This window comes from Echeneis naucrates, chromosome 7, assembly GCF_900963305.1.
Source record: "Echeneis naucrates chromosome 7, fEcheNa1.1, whole genome shotgun sequence".
NCBI classification, from domain to species: Eukaryota; Metazoa; Chordata; class Actinopteri; order Carangiformes; family Echeneidae; genus Echeneis; species Echeneis naucrates.
Window position 1 is genome coordinate 2,455,153 of NC_042517.1, and position 16,094 is coordinate 2,471,246.

The following is a 16,094-nucleotide window of genomic DNA, read 5'->3' on the forward strand; positions in this document are numbered from 1 at the left end:
GGAATAGCATTTTATAATTACTTTGTGAGTCTCTCTATGTGGAGGAGAATCAGACAGCCACTATTAGCTATTAGAAGAGGAAAAAAAGTCATTAGTTCATCTCATTATGGTCACAATTACCTGGAGGAGGGAGCGAGGATGATCTATTACGTATCATATAACACTGATCCAAAGTCAGAGGAAGGCATTTGCATTGTGGACTCATAACTGCATTATGGTTCCACAATCTCACATCAACACAACTCAGGCGGTGTGCTGTTTCCAAAATGAATCGCTCACGGAGTCACTAAAACACCATGAATCACTGTTCGAGGAGATAAAGTGGCCGCCAGACTCAAAAGTTTCTCCTCCATCAGTTTTCATTTGCAGCTGCAAACATTATATCCACATTTATCATTTATCAGTATCACTGCCACTTTATATTTTCTCTATGCTGCTGTAACGACGAAGTGCTTTTTATCTGAATATATGTGATTTTACATTTATGTGTGTGTGATCCCTGCCTGTGGAGAGGCAGAAAAACTGCCTCTCTCCGGCACTGGACCTTGTCTCTGATGAGATATCAGTAAATGTTGACAGATCATAACACAGCGTAATGTAGCTGCAGCCTTGTTTCCATGGTGTACATGCAGCGTTTCCAGTATGCAAATCACTATCATCTGTTCAACACATACTGTAGATGGATTAAAAAAAAGTATATGTAGATATAAAGTGTTGGTTTTAATCTTAATGACCTTTTGTTGTTGTTGTTGTTGTTTGATTTTTCCTTCAAGGTTGCACTGCATACTCACACAGATGTGGTTCTTTTTACAGCATCAGGGGCTGAGAGCTACAGTAACACAAAGTAAACACACAATCCAACAACCCTGCTGCACATCCAGCTGCAGATGAAGTCAAAGTCCCTGCGCTTTCACTCCCTGTCAAAACAACTAACAACTAACAAAAGTGTGAGAAAAAGCTGAAGTTTGAATGAATGAATAATGCAAAAGAAATACTCACTGCTCCTCCCGGATCACCTCACGGGGAGCTGTTAGTTTGTCGGAGGCTCGGAGAAGAACACACATGAAGGGAAAACATGAACTGCTCCTGCTGCCGCCTCCTTTAACTCTGCCCCATCTCTGCACAGGCGTGAGGCTGCTGGAGTAAGAGGAGCTTATTAGATGATCATGAGCAACAGGCTGCATCCTCCACCCCCCTCCCATACTTCCCCAACTCCTCTCCTCCCTCGTTCCCTCCTTCTCTTCCCTTCCTTCCCCTCTTTCAACTGCTTCTCCTCCTCACCCACCCTTTCCTCCGGCACTGACATCAGAAGTGGGATGTGCCATTATACCAAATGCTTTTGAGAGGAATCCATGGCAACCGGCGTGCAGAAAGCCGCGCTTCCCTTCCAGCCTTTAAACGGGGAATAGTCTCAGTCTTCTGATTGCAGAGTCACATAAAGGTTCATATTAGTCCGGTGGGTTACCCGGCTGAGGGGGGGAGGGAAGAGGAGGAGGAGAGGAGGGGGAGGTTGCTGTAGGCTGGCTCAGACTCACCAGGGTGTCCAATTTTAGACAAGTGGTGGGAAATGCTATCATGAGGTATGATGATGATGATGATGATGATGATGATGGGAGGAGGAGGGCTTGGCTCGAAACAGTGGATGTTTATCACCACTCCAGCAAATGCTGCCATGCCGCCTCGTGTTCTTTACGATTTAAACAGTCATTTGTTTCCGGTTCACCACCAAGTCTGTGATGTCTTGTGTTTAGCGTACATCGTTCCATATGAAGTTAAGATAACAATCTTAATACAATCAATCTCCAAAAATACAATCTTATCTATAACAAGCCTAGTTATGGATGTATGATATGTGTGTGTGTGTGAGTGTGTGTGTGTGTGCATGGCTCAGCATTACCTTGAAACTGTGCTCTGTTATTCTTTTGTCGATCTACCTGAGCTGGACTAAATGGAAAGTGAAAACACGTATATCAATTTCAAGTGCAGTGTTTTCATTTTCTGAAGCATGCAGGCTGAATTTTCGTTCAAAGTCGAAAGTGTATCATGAAATCATAAAGCACACTGAGTTATCATGTCTTTAGAGAGAACCACGTTCTCGTTGGCTGACTAACAACAACAGAAGATGATGACTCAGAACAAATATAGATTTGAGTCCTGCGCCAACAAAACAAAGAAACAAAAATCTTCCTGATCGTGTGCTTAAATGATATTTTTCTGATTCCATTCTGACGGATATGAAGCGACGTGGTCTTTGTCAAATCAAACAAAGTTACAGAATCATCGTTCCACGTGCACTGCTGCATCATCCAGACGGCGTGTCGGTTTTGTTTTGACTGAGCTTACGCAGCACAGAGCTGCAGAGAGCTGTGCGATTTATAACTGTCCAAGAAGAGCTGAATCCGGGCCAGCTGGACCGGAGCTGGAGACGTTTCCCTTTTCATACGAGAGGATTCCTCAGTTCTGACCGTCTGGAGCTAAACGGCTGATGGCTGATGTTATAGAAGAGCTAATCATCTTCAAAGCCCCCCCACAAAATACACATCGTACAAAAAAAAACATTTCTTATGTCTGTTGGTGCCAAAGACGGTGAAGCTGAACTGCCTTGAACCTGAAACAAAAGGGAATAATTCATCTCTAATTTTACCTCACTAAAACATTTTCATGATGAGTTTTGGGTCTCAGCCTCCTTCAGTACAATGTGATGTTTTCATTTTTTAAATTGTGGTCCAATAGAACCAAAAGTACGCTTTAGGACACGGCAAACGCCGACTTCCTGTCAGTTTCTTCTGGTTTCAGAAGACTAAATTACAAACTCCAAAACGAGAACCGATGCGTGATGTCACTGTGGGTCGTCACTTGGTTGGTGCTGAAGGTTTTAATGATCCAGAATCTTTAAATATAATTCTTTGGTTAAATAAATAAATAAATAAAGATACATTACTCACCCCTTTATTCTGATCTTCTATCTGCATTTCCATGGATTATAAATGGTACAAAAGAAATAAAAAATTAACGCAACGGCATCCAGAAATCCTTCAAACTGAAAGTGACTTGTGACTTACTCTGTGGAGAAGGCGAGTAATGGCTGCTCTCTCTCAGTAATATGTCTGTCCTGTAAATAATAATAATAATAATAATATTCAGTTTGTAACAATGAAAAACATCCAAAGCGAAGAACTGACGCTGAACAGACCAACACTGCATTTTTATACTAAAGCCGGTTCATGACTAAGTCTTTATATGCTAATGCTGACTTGACTTGAGTGGGCCAGTTTACGGCTGCCAAACTGCATCGCACAAACGTCGTCTCTAAATCCAACTGGAAATCACATCAGTGATGTTTTTTTTGCCAATCGTAAATATCAAGGACAGTAAATGTTTTTGTCATCGAGTCAGCCGCGACAGAGACTGTACCTGCAGATATTTACCTGCCGGAGATACAGTTTTAACCTTCTGCCATCGCAGACTGCCTTTCCTCACTGCTCCAGTTTCAAAAAGGCCAAGCATTCAGTCTTTCCTGAAGACTCTCAGGTCCCCTGGTGCTTCACAATCAAATGTCAATTTCAAAGAAACCTTTTATCTCTAAGACTGCAGATTCTGGGGGAAAAAAAAAGACTGAGTTCTGTCTTTGACGGAGAAAACCTCCTTCGACCTTTCAAGGTCAGAAATGTGAGCTTCAGATGCTGCTCAGAGTCTCTGGGTTTTACTGGCAGACAGAAATCTGAAGTCTTTCTTAAATCATCTTTGCTAGAACACAAAATGTCAGCTGTTCGTCTATCTTGTTCAATATGTTACCTTATAGATTAAAAACTGTAGAAGACTAAAATAAATAATAATCTCAAGTACAAAGTGAGAGATGGAAAATATTAACAAACAGTGCAGTACATACTGAGAAGCATCTCCAAAAGGGGCAAAATATTCCTGCATATTTAAAAACCTTCTGCTACACAGACAGAGACACAGAGATGATGCACGAGAGTCAGATTGTGTTCCAGCGCTAAACTAATTGATCTAACGACAACAAAAGGAGTGCATCAAGTCATTTCATGGAGGTTTGTAAGCCGCCGACGGTTTGTTTTCAAACCACATGTGAACTGTGTATATCCACTCCAACGCTCTTTATGGTGTCGCCCTGTGGCTGCTAATGCTCTCATGTACATCCGCTTTACTTCCTTGCACATTTCCAATCAGCGGTGCATTAACAGTGCTGGACATTGCGCAAACGTCACCCTTTTTTTTTTTTACTTCGCATCTCACATCCACTGTAAATGAGACTTGGGCAAAAGCCGTGACTGAGTGGAAAAGCACAAAACTGTAATTATTTTAGTAAAGTGCGCTGTTCGCTGCTGCTCGGTGAAATGAACCCGGTGACTCGAGTCCAGACAATCCTGAAGGCCGATTTGCTCCGATTTGCTTTTTTATCTAAATATAAATGCCAGTTGTGTGATTTAAGACAAAGATGTACAACCAGAATCATTATTTCACTTGACGTTCATTGATCTGCAGGACAAGATCCCTCCTACTCTGCTGTTTGAAGAAATTGACCTGAAACCACCACAACAAGGTCTGCTAATAACCATCTGAATCCTGCTTCTGCACATTCGCTGGCATTTTAACATTTTACTGGCGAGGACTGAGCTGTAATAAGTAATAAGAGCCTCTGTTTACTCTATGGTTAACACCAAAATGGGGTGAATACTTTGTGGGAGGCGTTCTCTGAATAAAAACCGACGCGGTCTTTATTTCCGTGCAGGCAGACAAACAAGCTCTTTCACATTATCGCACAAAGTGAGCAGCTGTTGTTTCCAGCCTTTGTCATCAGAGTAATTTAAACGCTCTTTGTTTGTTATTGGCAGGTCTCGGTTATGTGGCACTCCTGATGAGATTAATTAGACATCACCTGCATCAGCAGAAAGACAAAAGCCCCGGAGTTAACGAGAGTCACCCTCATTATCCCTTTGCTTTTAAATCGGCGTTTTGGCTAACGGGAGACTGGGGTTCTCCAAATGGCAAACATTCGGTGTGCTCCATCCAGCCTGTGATGAATTAAGAATCTGAATGAGTGTGGGAGGAGTAAACGAGATTGATCATCTAATTTTCCTCATAAGCTGACCGGTTGTGGCAGGAAAAGTATATTACTCTGCCAGCAGCCCGGCACAGAGGTCGATACAACAGCAACAAGGTAATGTGCAGCCGGCAGCGATGATTACAGCTGCTTTGCTGTGGTGGACAAAGAGCTCAAATCCTTTCTGAGGTAAACGTACAGACTGGCGTAGTTGCACACACACACACAACACAACTATAGGAAAATATGCATAAACAGTGAATGGCTCCTCCGCCTATTATCACAGGCCCGTGCTGAGAGCTGATTGAGGATTCACCGGAGCAGATTGGAGCGGGTGGAGCTTGTGCCAACACGTACAGCCCGGTGAGTCCACCTGATGTTGGCCGGACGTTAAAAACAGGCAGGAAGCTCAGACCGATCTGCGTCTGACATCCAGACAGCTAAACGTGGCCGTGCCATTTTAATGCCCCTGCTCACCTCTGCATGTTCAAAGGTTTGCCCCTCCCTTCCTATTTTGCAGGACTAGCGTTGCTTTACACATGGGACTGAGCAGCAGGCAGTGGGTTAGGGTTAGGGTTAGGTCATAACTATCCTGACGAAGGGATAAAGACTTCTGTAGTATTTTTAATTGTGGATAAAGTGTTGATCATTTCAATGATGTGAAGTGTCTCTTTGACAGAACTGATAACGACTTCAAAACCCAAAATGTGGCTCCAGTTTTAACGCTGTTTGGATCCAATCATCTGATCTTTAATAATTTATTTTGCATTAAAAGTAACTAACTAATTAACAAAATCACAAAAGCAGCGGTGGGAGAGCGCAATCACACATTTCAGAGCCTCGACTGTTCTGCAGTGAAGCTCAGAAACTGATGCATGATTTTCATCATCTGTCAAACTCCTGATGAAAATGTGTTTCAGGTGCCAAAGAGGCTCAGCTGTGCGTGTCTGTGTGCGTTGTGTGAGCGTAAACTCAACTTTGAGTTGATTTGGCACCGCAGCAGTCAATATTGTTGCTTCTCGGAGCGTGAACACAAACCAAAGATAACTTTGGTGTGCGCTGGAATCAATGAAATGAAAAATGAGCATATAGTACAGCGAGACCTGCAGAGACCGAGAACAGAGCGTGGGAGCCGTCTGTGACCTCAAACTATTTCTGAAATCACCAGCTATTCACATACACAACACGCTGTTCATGCGTTGATGACAAAGGATTGTGTCCTTGAACACACCAGGCTCCGTACCATCGATGGCAAGCGCTTTGGAAACATGCAGATCTTCCTGATATTAAACAGTGCAACATCTTTGCAGGAATGACATCAACACAACGTCTCCCTTTCCCCTCCGGTGTCATGAAATGTTAAATCGTCCACCTGGATGCTCTAAAAACTGCATTTTTCCGAGGATCTATTTAAAAGCGCTTTTTGTGGGCAGGTAATCGAGGTCCATCTGCTGCATCAACCCTTTTAGGTCGTTTCTAAAATATCAGCTCATTTCTCCTCTTCCAACAATGTGTTATTAAGCAGCAGCAGTACAAAGTTTCCGGTGTTTCAGGTTTAAAAGCAGCCGGATCGATCAGACTGACTGGAGAGTTTGATGGTAGAACAAACATTCAAGTTCAGGCTTTTAAAATAGCTTCATTAACAGTGAGTAAAATCTGTTCCTGTTATTTTACAGCAGATCGCACGGAGCCTTCGGGGTCGTGGCTCTTCTCTAAAGGTTTCAGATGTGTGGCGTTAAAACTGAGGGAGCGATGAACACTTTCATCTGCAAAGGAAGGCGAGACAAGTCGCACCATCTCCGTCTGCAGTCACACACAGAGCTTCTTGGTGAGCTGTTCAAACGTTACAGTGATATCAGTCACCCCCTTTTATTAGTTTCAACGCGTCTGTAACCTTTTGTGTAAGTTGAGATAGCATCTATAGCTCTGCATCAAACCGAAGAGCCGCCTCTGTGTCGTAAAAACACTTAAACCAGAACAACTGTCGTCTCTGTTGATGTCGCCCTGAGTCTAATTGTACATTTCATAAATCACACTAATAATAAAAACAGTTTGGAGAAGCAGGAAAATCTTCTGCAGCATCCAACAACATTGTCCACTTATTCAAAATGTCAATCAACTCCCCCCTGCTCTGCAGAGGTGAAAATTGTGTGTGATTTGGCTGTCATATTGTTCAGGATGAGCGACAAAGACTGCACCGCTTGCTTTTTTTTTTTTTTTGTGTGTGTGTGTGTGTGTCTCTGAAAAACAAATCAAATCACTCAGCAGAGTGCAACCTGCTCATGCTTCAGATAACAACGTGATTGTGTTCTCACCCATTACCTGCTGCCCCAGTGAGACATTGTTCTGCGACGTCCACGTCCACACTGTGATACCTGGATTACATATCGCAGAGCTCCCAATGCCGTCACAAAGACAGAAAATTACCGGTTGTGGAGAAAAGCGCAGGGTTGTTGTTGTTGTTGTTGTTGTTGTTGTTGCTGCAAACATAAGTGGTCAAAACGTTGCGGATGAAAATTGCCTTGTGAAAAGACATAATTGATCGTGAGGCTTACATCTTAAAGCCCAGCTAAAAGCATTTATTTAAGGAATCTTTCTATTTCTGTTTTGTTTTATGACGGACTAACCCTAACCCTATCAGGCCAGGTGTTTGACAAACCTGCAGTTGTATTGTCGTTACTTTTCCTGATATCCAGTCTAATTAGTTCAGTGATTCTCTTTCTTCCCCGTCACTCCAACAAAATTTAAAATGAAAGATACCAAGCTTACAGTTTTTAAATTTAAAGAAGTAGCATACTGTTCTGTGTAACACCCGATCAGCTGGAGTTGGAGACCATGTTGGAGACCAACATTAGCCACTACGATGAGAACCAAAACCTTCCTCTTTCTATCCAAAGCAAAGTCCTTCCCCAGCCATAACCAAGCCTTTACCTGTGCTCAAACCATGATGTCTGACTGCATCAGACCCCCCCCCAAAAAAAAAAAAAAAAAATCACTTAAGGAGAAACAGATCAGGAGACTGTTGTAGTTCTGCCGGGAAAGGATTTCAAATCAGTACATTTTCAAACACATTCACTTTCAATCTAGTCTCAAAACAGAGGAATGACCTTTTAATCTAAAATATCTGTTTCATCAAAAAAAGAAGATGAACTTTTCCACCCAGGGTACGAAACGTTACTGAAGCAAGATGGTCAAGACTCCACCAGAACAGCAGAGCAAAATGATGTGTTGGACAACAACCGCTGCTTCATGTGTTTAATGAACCGAGACTTTTCTGCGTGTTTCACGCTCCTCAGCAGACAGATGATTCCTGTAAAAGCCCCTCAGGTCGGCGCTGCAGCATGAGAAGACTTCATAACAGAAGGTAATTATATCACTGTGCCACAAATAAAATAAAAAAAAAAACAAAAACCCCACAGCTGGTGTGGTGACATCATAACTTCATGTGTCAGGAGTTCACCTGACTCGATGCCAGAAATAGAAAAAAGGTCCCACAATTTAGTCAAGATAATGATTTGTGTTTTCATCGCTGTGTTATTAGTTGTGTTGTTGCCATGGACTAAAATGCGTCTTCCCCCCCAGCTTCCTCTCTGGAGACTGTAGATTCAGCTTGACCTGCATGACTTCATCCTCAATTCCCGCAGCAGGCTAATCTTAGCGCTCGCATTGCTGTTGGAGCGCACGGTGCCATTAGCCGGCTGATATGCAGACACAAATCTGAGGCCTGCATCTTCGGTTTATTGTCCCCCGAGAGCTCAGCTGACGTTTCGGTTGTGTTGTGAGGACAAAAAAATTAAAAATAAAATAAAAAAAGAAACGGTGTGTCTCAGTCTGAGATGACGACGACAATCAGCAGTTTTTTGAATGTTCAGCTGACTCCAACTGAACTCGTTCTCAGCTCGGGGCACGACAAACAGAAAAACACCAAAAAGAAACTCTGGAACAATTAGAAATTAATTTAAGTCGTAAATCAGCATTGGATGAATTATTTATGCTCCCATCTAGTAAATTATGAAGGAACCGAATGCGATGCAATAGAATAAAACAGGAAACAGCAGGACATCAGAATTAAAATGAACAGGTTGATTTTTTTAATGAGCATTGACTGTTCAGGATGTTTTTGCCTCCTGTTTGTCAGGAAATATGACTTTCTTGTGAAGGAGCTGTTTTACGGAGCTCCAACTGTCCCCGCTCTCATGAGCAGCTGATGACCTTTGGCTTGGCAGACAGCAGCGGGACTCACAGCGGAGGAAATGGCGTCATCTGAACGCCGGGGGAGTTTGTGAAAACAAAAAAACAACGGCAGAGTCGAGCCGGTGACAGAGAGCTGACGTGTTCATCAAAAAATACCCGAGCAGTTCATTTGGAGAGGCCGTCGTTCAAAGACACCAACAGGATGAAGAGCACTTGACATTCTCCGTCTCTGACAACATAATGAATCTCCACAGCCATGTTGAATCGGACGGCTTTATTTTGATGAAATGATGCTAAATATTACTCCGCTCTCTGACCGGCTGCCAGGACTCGGAGGCCTGTTGACCTTCAGCCGAACTATCTAATCACAGAGCGTTTCACACTCAGGATGCTGCTGGATTAGAAAATCAGCGACACCGTAGATCCGGCAGATCAGAGCCGGGTCGTTCTGGTGAAGCCTCGTGTCGGCCCACTTAATCCCTAAAAATTTATTTTCAGCAATCAACTTTCCATCCCAAGAATTAGTCCGCTCCAAAAAAAAAAAATTTGTGGAGCAACAATTTTTGTAACAAGAATGTGAAAATACGTCGACAATAAAAACAGAACGGCAGCAAAATTCAGAGTTGCACAGTTAAATGGAAGTTTTGGGTTCCGGTGCAACTAGACAGATCGTAAAGCTGAACCTGTAGTCTATCTAAAGACCATCAGAGGGCTTAAAAAGGAGTCAGTTGTATTGAAATCTATGGGAAAATGCCTTCACTTCTCTCTAGCTCACAGACTCTAGGTGCAAGTTTCCTTCAGTATAACTCAAGTTTGATTATTTAATGATGGTTCCATTTAAATGACGTGAACATGACAGCTGGCTGGAGTTCACAGTGTTCTGAGTGAGACACCATGTTTATGCTTCTATCAAACAAAATCTTCTTTACCAAATATTCTGTCGCAAGATTGAAGATATGTTTAGTCGATATTATAATAAAACAAGTATAGTTTTATTTTCTAGGAAAAAAAAAACAAAAAGGTAGCAACTTGACAAAGAGCACGTTTCCCTCAGGAAATGATACATCTCTCAGGAGTGAGTCATTTATGATTCAACAGCTCTTTCTGAGTACAACAATTAATATCAGTCTTGTGGTTGTTGCAGCAACAAAGTCCTCAGTTGATAATCCTTTTGTTTTTATAGATTTGATTGCTGTGTAATTAAAGGAGAACATCTGAGGGCAGGAAACGTGTGCCAGCAAACAAGGAACCACCTTTCCAAAAATATCCACAACTATTTACAGAATTATTATCGCAGAAGATGAGAGAACAAGATCCTTTGGTTTAAGTTTGATTCAGTTTCTATGGAGACCCACATTGTTGCTATGTGATGGCGTTGAAGAACAGCTTACAGTTTATATAATTTTATGGAAAACTGCAAACCACGGCCGTTCCTGTTTTCATTACAACAACAACAACGTGACTGAGTTTCTTTGGTGTTTTTAAAATCCTGTTAAAAAATGCAGATTTTTAGCTTCAGGTCATTTCAGTAACAAGTTACAGACGAAAAGCAAATATTTTACTTCTCAGAACTAATTAGACTGAAGTTGGCTTTAGGCTGAACACTGAATATGACCCGTTTGTCAAAGGGCTGAGATTAGCTCAACGCTTAATTAGTCCAGGTTCATTAATTCAGTAAAACCAGGTTCCTGCTTTTCCTCTTTCTTGCTGGCTTAGCTGGAGCCCCTTTGTTTTTGTGATTAGGCTTCACAGACACACAGCCATTCAAAGAAAGAGAAAAGAATTGAGTTATTCACCAAAAACACAAACGAACCAGAGCAAGCTTTTCTGTCTTTCCCTCTCTCTCCTTCTGTTTCATCTCGGCCCACTTCAGGCGTGAGAAGTGACCGTCTGCTGTCGGTGTTAAAAACACGTCGGCTTACAACTCAGCAGGTCGGTTGATTATAGCGGTGCAGGATTACAGCTCCTCTCTCAGTGCAATCTGTGCAGGCTTTCATCTCTCTGCTGTGTGCCATTTAATGGGGCCTTTAGTTTCTGTGATAATGGGTGCTATTAGCAATGTATCAGTTCCTTTTCTCCATCCTGTCTGGTTGGATATTATAAAAAAGAAAGAGATAAAGAAAGAAATCACACTTTATGAATGAACAGTGTAATTAAACATCCTGAGAAAGACCTTTTTTGAAATGACTGCATACAAATACAGCTCAACCAAATCGAGGCCTGGCTGCAGAAACCTGCCAAAGCTCAACGTCATGATACGGCGTTTGATTTCTGTGCGGCCTCAGAGACTCTGGCTGTCGTTAAAAGTCGCCAGCTCCTCGTGTCCAAGGTTAGTCGCACCGTTTTGGACTCGAGTTCAGGCCGTTAGACGCCATCTGTCCGATGCAGATGAGGTCTTCGACCCAACATGCAACTGGACTGACTCTGCAGATGGACTATTTTCCCCCTTCGCAGTCATTTTTTAAAAAAGACACAATCCGTTGGATTTGTGATTAGAAAAAGCTGAAACGCAAACATTTTCAGCACAAATGATTTGCTTTAGTTTGATTCCTTGACCTGCTGGTCAAAAACACTGCAATCACTTTGACCATCGACAGTTTCCATAGATTCCATCTAAACCCGAATAGAATACAGACAACAATCCAAATGTGACAATGAAAAAAGTAGAAAGTGGCTGTGAAAGTCCTCCAACCTCACACAAAGATGAAAGACAATAAAAAGAAATATTCAACACGACATTTTAACTATAATAGTTTTGGTATTTTTGCTATAAAAAAAAAAAGTTTAAGAAATGAATCAAATATTATAATTGACCCTCATGGCCAAACGAAGGTCAACATCAGAACAGCTGTGGCTGAATAATCTTAAATCTTAAAATCCAAGAGCTTCATGTTGTCTGACACAAACTCACAAACAGAACAGACCAACAACATTATCGCACAAAATGATGCACGACTGTTTCAGACTGAATTGGTATAATTATTCTAAAACTTCTCAGTTTATACTTTTGAAAAATAAAAAGGAAGGGAAGTGACAGTTGATGGGATCTGAAAGATTAAAGTTCTGACAGCTTTCTCTTTAAATCTGAATTACACCTGCCGACATGTTGGTAATATTTACCGACCGTATGAAGCAGAGAAAGACGAGAACTGCAGGTGGGAAGATAGTTGTTGTTGGTAAACGGTTTCATTTCTGATGAAACCTAGATGTCACTTTGAAGCGCCCCGGCAGCAGAGTGCATGTGAAGCCTGAGGGACCATCATCGGGACACAGCGAAGCCGGCAGAACTTAATACAACACTGAAAACACTCACACACACTATGGGGCAACAAGACACACACTATTGCAAGTAAATGCTTTCACACCGTTAACGCACATTTGCTGCTGTTGTGTCCGGATGGCGGGGATGTAAAGAAACAGATACAGATAAGGAATAACAGATTCCCGACCGTGAACGGAGAAGTCACTCCATTACAGCCGTTTGTTGACTCTCCATTTAAAGACGGCACGTGTAAAAAAAATAAATAAAAATAAAAAGAAATTAAGAAATTAAGCTCTTACAGGTGCAGGCCTGATGGTGAAGGATACCACACCTGCACCCACGCACACCCACCTTTGGCTGAAAGCAGCAAGTGCACGCTTTCTGAGAGTTGCTGCGGTGAAACTCAGGAAATAACAGTACAAAGTGAAACAGCGATATGAGGCATATTTAGGGGAACTCGTCAGCAAACCAAGAAACACCTAACTAAATCTGGGAAGCTTGATTTATGATAACTCATTCTGATCTTGTGCCACAATAAAACATCACACCATCGTACTTTAACTGCAAAAGAAAAAAAAAGCCAATACACATATCTGCCGACGTGTACAACAGAAATATAAGGATTTATTCATTTGCTTAAAAAAAATATATATATCTGATTTTATTATATAATTGCAGAGACTCTCTATGAATAACCTGCCAATTACTTTGCTGTCAGGAGCGAAGCATTATGTAAACACGGGGCCCCTGACCCCGGAGCCGGTGGAGGGAACTATAGAAATGAACCGTGGAGCGCCGTGCTGGTGGGCGGCAGCTGTATTTACCACTGCAGCCTGTTGTTTCCTCCGATTTAATGAGCTGATGTCACCGCTCACCTCGGAGCAGGAGCGGGATTTTAAAGCAACTGGTGATCACAGAAAGTAATAAAGCTGCACTGAGCAGTTTGACTGTGACATTTTATGGGTGAACTCATAAAGGGAGTGTGACGGCTGACGGGAGTTGATTTGCTTGATGAAAGGTTCAGTTCAAACTCTATCTGTGTCCGTCTGCTCGGCTTAGATTTGGTCCTGTTCATCTGCAGTAAAGCTGCAAGAGGCTGGATGTTAAAGTTTAAAGATGCTGAGCACAAAAACAGAGCGGACTAAGATGGTACATGCAAAAAGAAAAAAAAGAAGAAGAAGAAGAAGAAGTTTAGTTTAACCAAAGAAAACAAAAACTGAGAGAAAGTCTGTGATCCAGTTGAAAGTCAAAAACTCACTTCACTGGAAGTCGAGTGACGAGACAGGAAACATGGCTGACGCCTGACAGACTTACAAAAGGGAGGCAAGTTTAATGACCACAGGTGGATGGCATTAAGGCGAGGCAGGCAATCAACAAGACCAAAACAGGAAGTGATGAACACACTTCAAAATAAAAGAGGCCGAGCATCAGGATGCTTTTCGAACTGTCCAAAGTAAAATGAAAAGAAATCGAAGTCCGCAGAAACAGACCCTCATTAAATAAAGCAGATATAGAAATGATTTTACATTTTTACAAGCAGCAAAGAAAATGAATGTGGATAAAAATGAACAATGTGCATTTAAAATCTATAGCTCATATTGATGTTTTTCCTTTATCTGATTCTTCCCCCACTTCTCCAGCTTTGTGTTGAGTCCAGCTAAATGCCGTAATGCGGCGAGGCGGCGCTCGCTGATCAGGCCTGAGACTCAGCATGTTCCTCGTGGACGTTGACAGAGCTTAAATATTTGTGCAGAGCTTTACAGCTACGCCAGCTGATACAAACGTCATCAAATGCACCATCAAGTTTGCGGATTAAGATGAGTGAACTGTGCAGATGCACACTTTGAATAAAGAAGCTTTACAGCATCAGATCTTTTTTTTTCCATGTCCGCTCCTTTTATATCATTTCCCGCCTTCTTCCCTTTTCTTTCTCTCACGTCTTTTGTTGTGCGTCTGCTTATACCAGACTGGCTGATTTTGGGCTGACAGAAAGAAAAGGTATCTTAGAATTTCATCTCCAGCGTTTCAAATGTTTTAAGTGTCTTTGGAAAACTAATTACAGCTGCGGCTGTTTTGTCCAAGACGCACGTGTTAGCTGCTGATGTGTGCGTCTTTTTGTGCTTCATTAGATCCAATTCAGCGTGTTAAAGTATTTCCATCGCACAACTGTGTCTTCAGGGTACCTCAGTCCTGCCTCTGGTGGAGGCCTTCTGGTTTCCATTCGCAGGTCCTTGTCTCCCTCTGCAGGACGCTGGCAGAGCTCGACAGTCAGTGTGAGTCTCCTCCGGCTGCACTAGCTGTCACTGTAACACAGAGTATGAGAGGCAGCAGCTCGGTTCCTCTTCTGTTCACATCCAGCTCACATGGCGTGATCATTTCACCCAGTGACTGAAATCAAAACACAAAGCTGGTTGTTGTTTAATATGGAAGGAAGGCAACAGGCTGACAATCACCTCATCCATCTGCAAGACTGACACGTTGAGTCGACGCTTTCATGCAAATTGTGCGTCCGCAGTTGCACACCTGAAGCCCAGGAAAGTGACTCACGTCTCAGGGAAAATTATGCTGAGTTTTCAGAACTGTCTGCAAACGCACAAAGTCATATTTATTCCACACAAACAGCTCTTTATGCTGCAGCTTTTTCGTCCTGTAACATCAGATCAGTTCGTTGGAATAATTAAAATCTGATTGATTCGACATCAAATTAGCACCAATGTGGAAACATGAGCTCGATGCTCTTTTCTGTCAGGATGAGTCATCAGACACTGTTTTTTTTTTTTTGTTTGCTGTTGTTGTTCTGCTTTTTGACGAAACACACACACACACAAAAAGGCGCACTGAATGAAATGCCAAGCTCATCGTGTATTTCATTCTTGTTGGATTTCGCACAGCAGCAGGCCTTGTGAATGCGGTCCTAACTCATTACGCCATCGCCTGCTAAAGGCCGCATGAGTCACCATGTGGTGTATCTGTAGAGTAGGCCGCAGACGGCTCATGCAGCGGAACCCACGTGCTGCCTCTTTTTTTTTTTCTTCCAGCGCTGATGTCATAACTAGAGACTTCCTGAACACAGGGTTCATTGACAGAGGCCTTTCCCAGCTCGCCGACCCAACACCAAACAAGCCCGTCGCCGTGGCAACTGCAGCCACCGGGGCATGTGAGTCTCCTTTCTTGTTGTTATTTGTTGTTTGAGGGCGCATCAGTTTGTTTGTTTGTTTGTTTTCTGTGCTGGTCACGTGCACCTGAGTAAACCTGAGCTCAACTTTAATGTTCTTCTTCAAAGCCACCCCCCCCCCAAAAAAAAAAAAAAAAAAAACCCAACAAAAACAAACATCCTGGGAGGATGGGGAGGTGGTGATGGGGGGGGGGGGTCTCTTTTCCTGGCTCAGGATAGGAGGGGATCGTTTGATGAGTCACTGTCTGCTGTGAGTCCACCAATTTTCATTTTTCTCCTCATAACTGAAGGAGCTGTGTCTGCTGCTCACAGCGGCCGGACGCTGCTGATGAAACGTAACATTCAGTTTATTTACTTTGTTGTTAACAAATGCAAAGGCGAGAGGAAGTCTTGCTGCC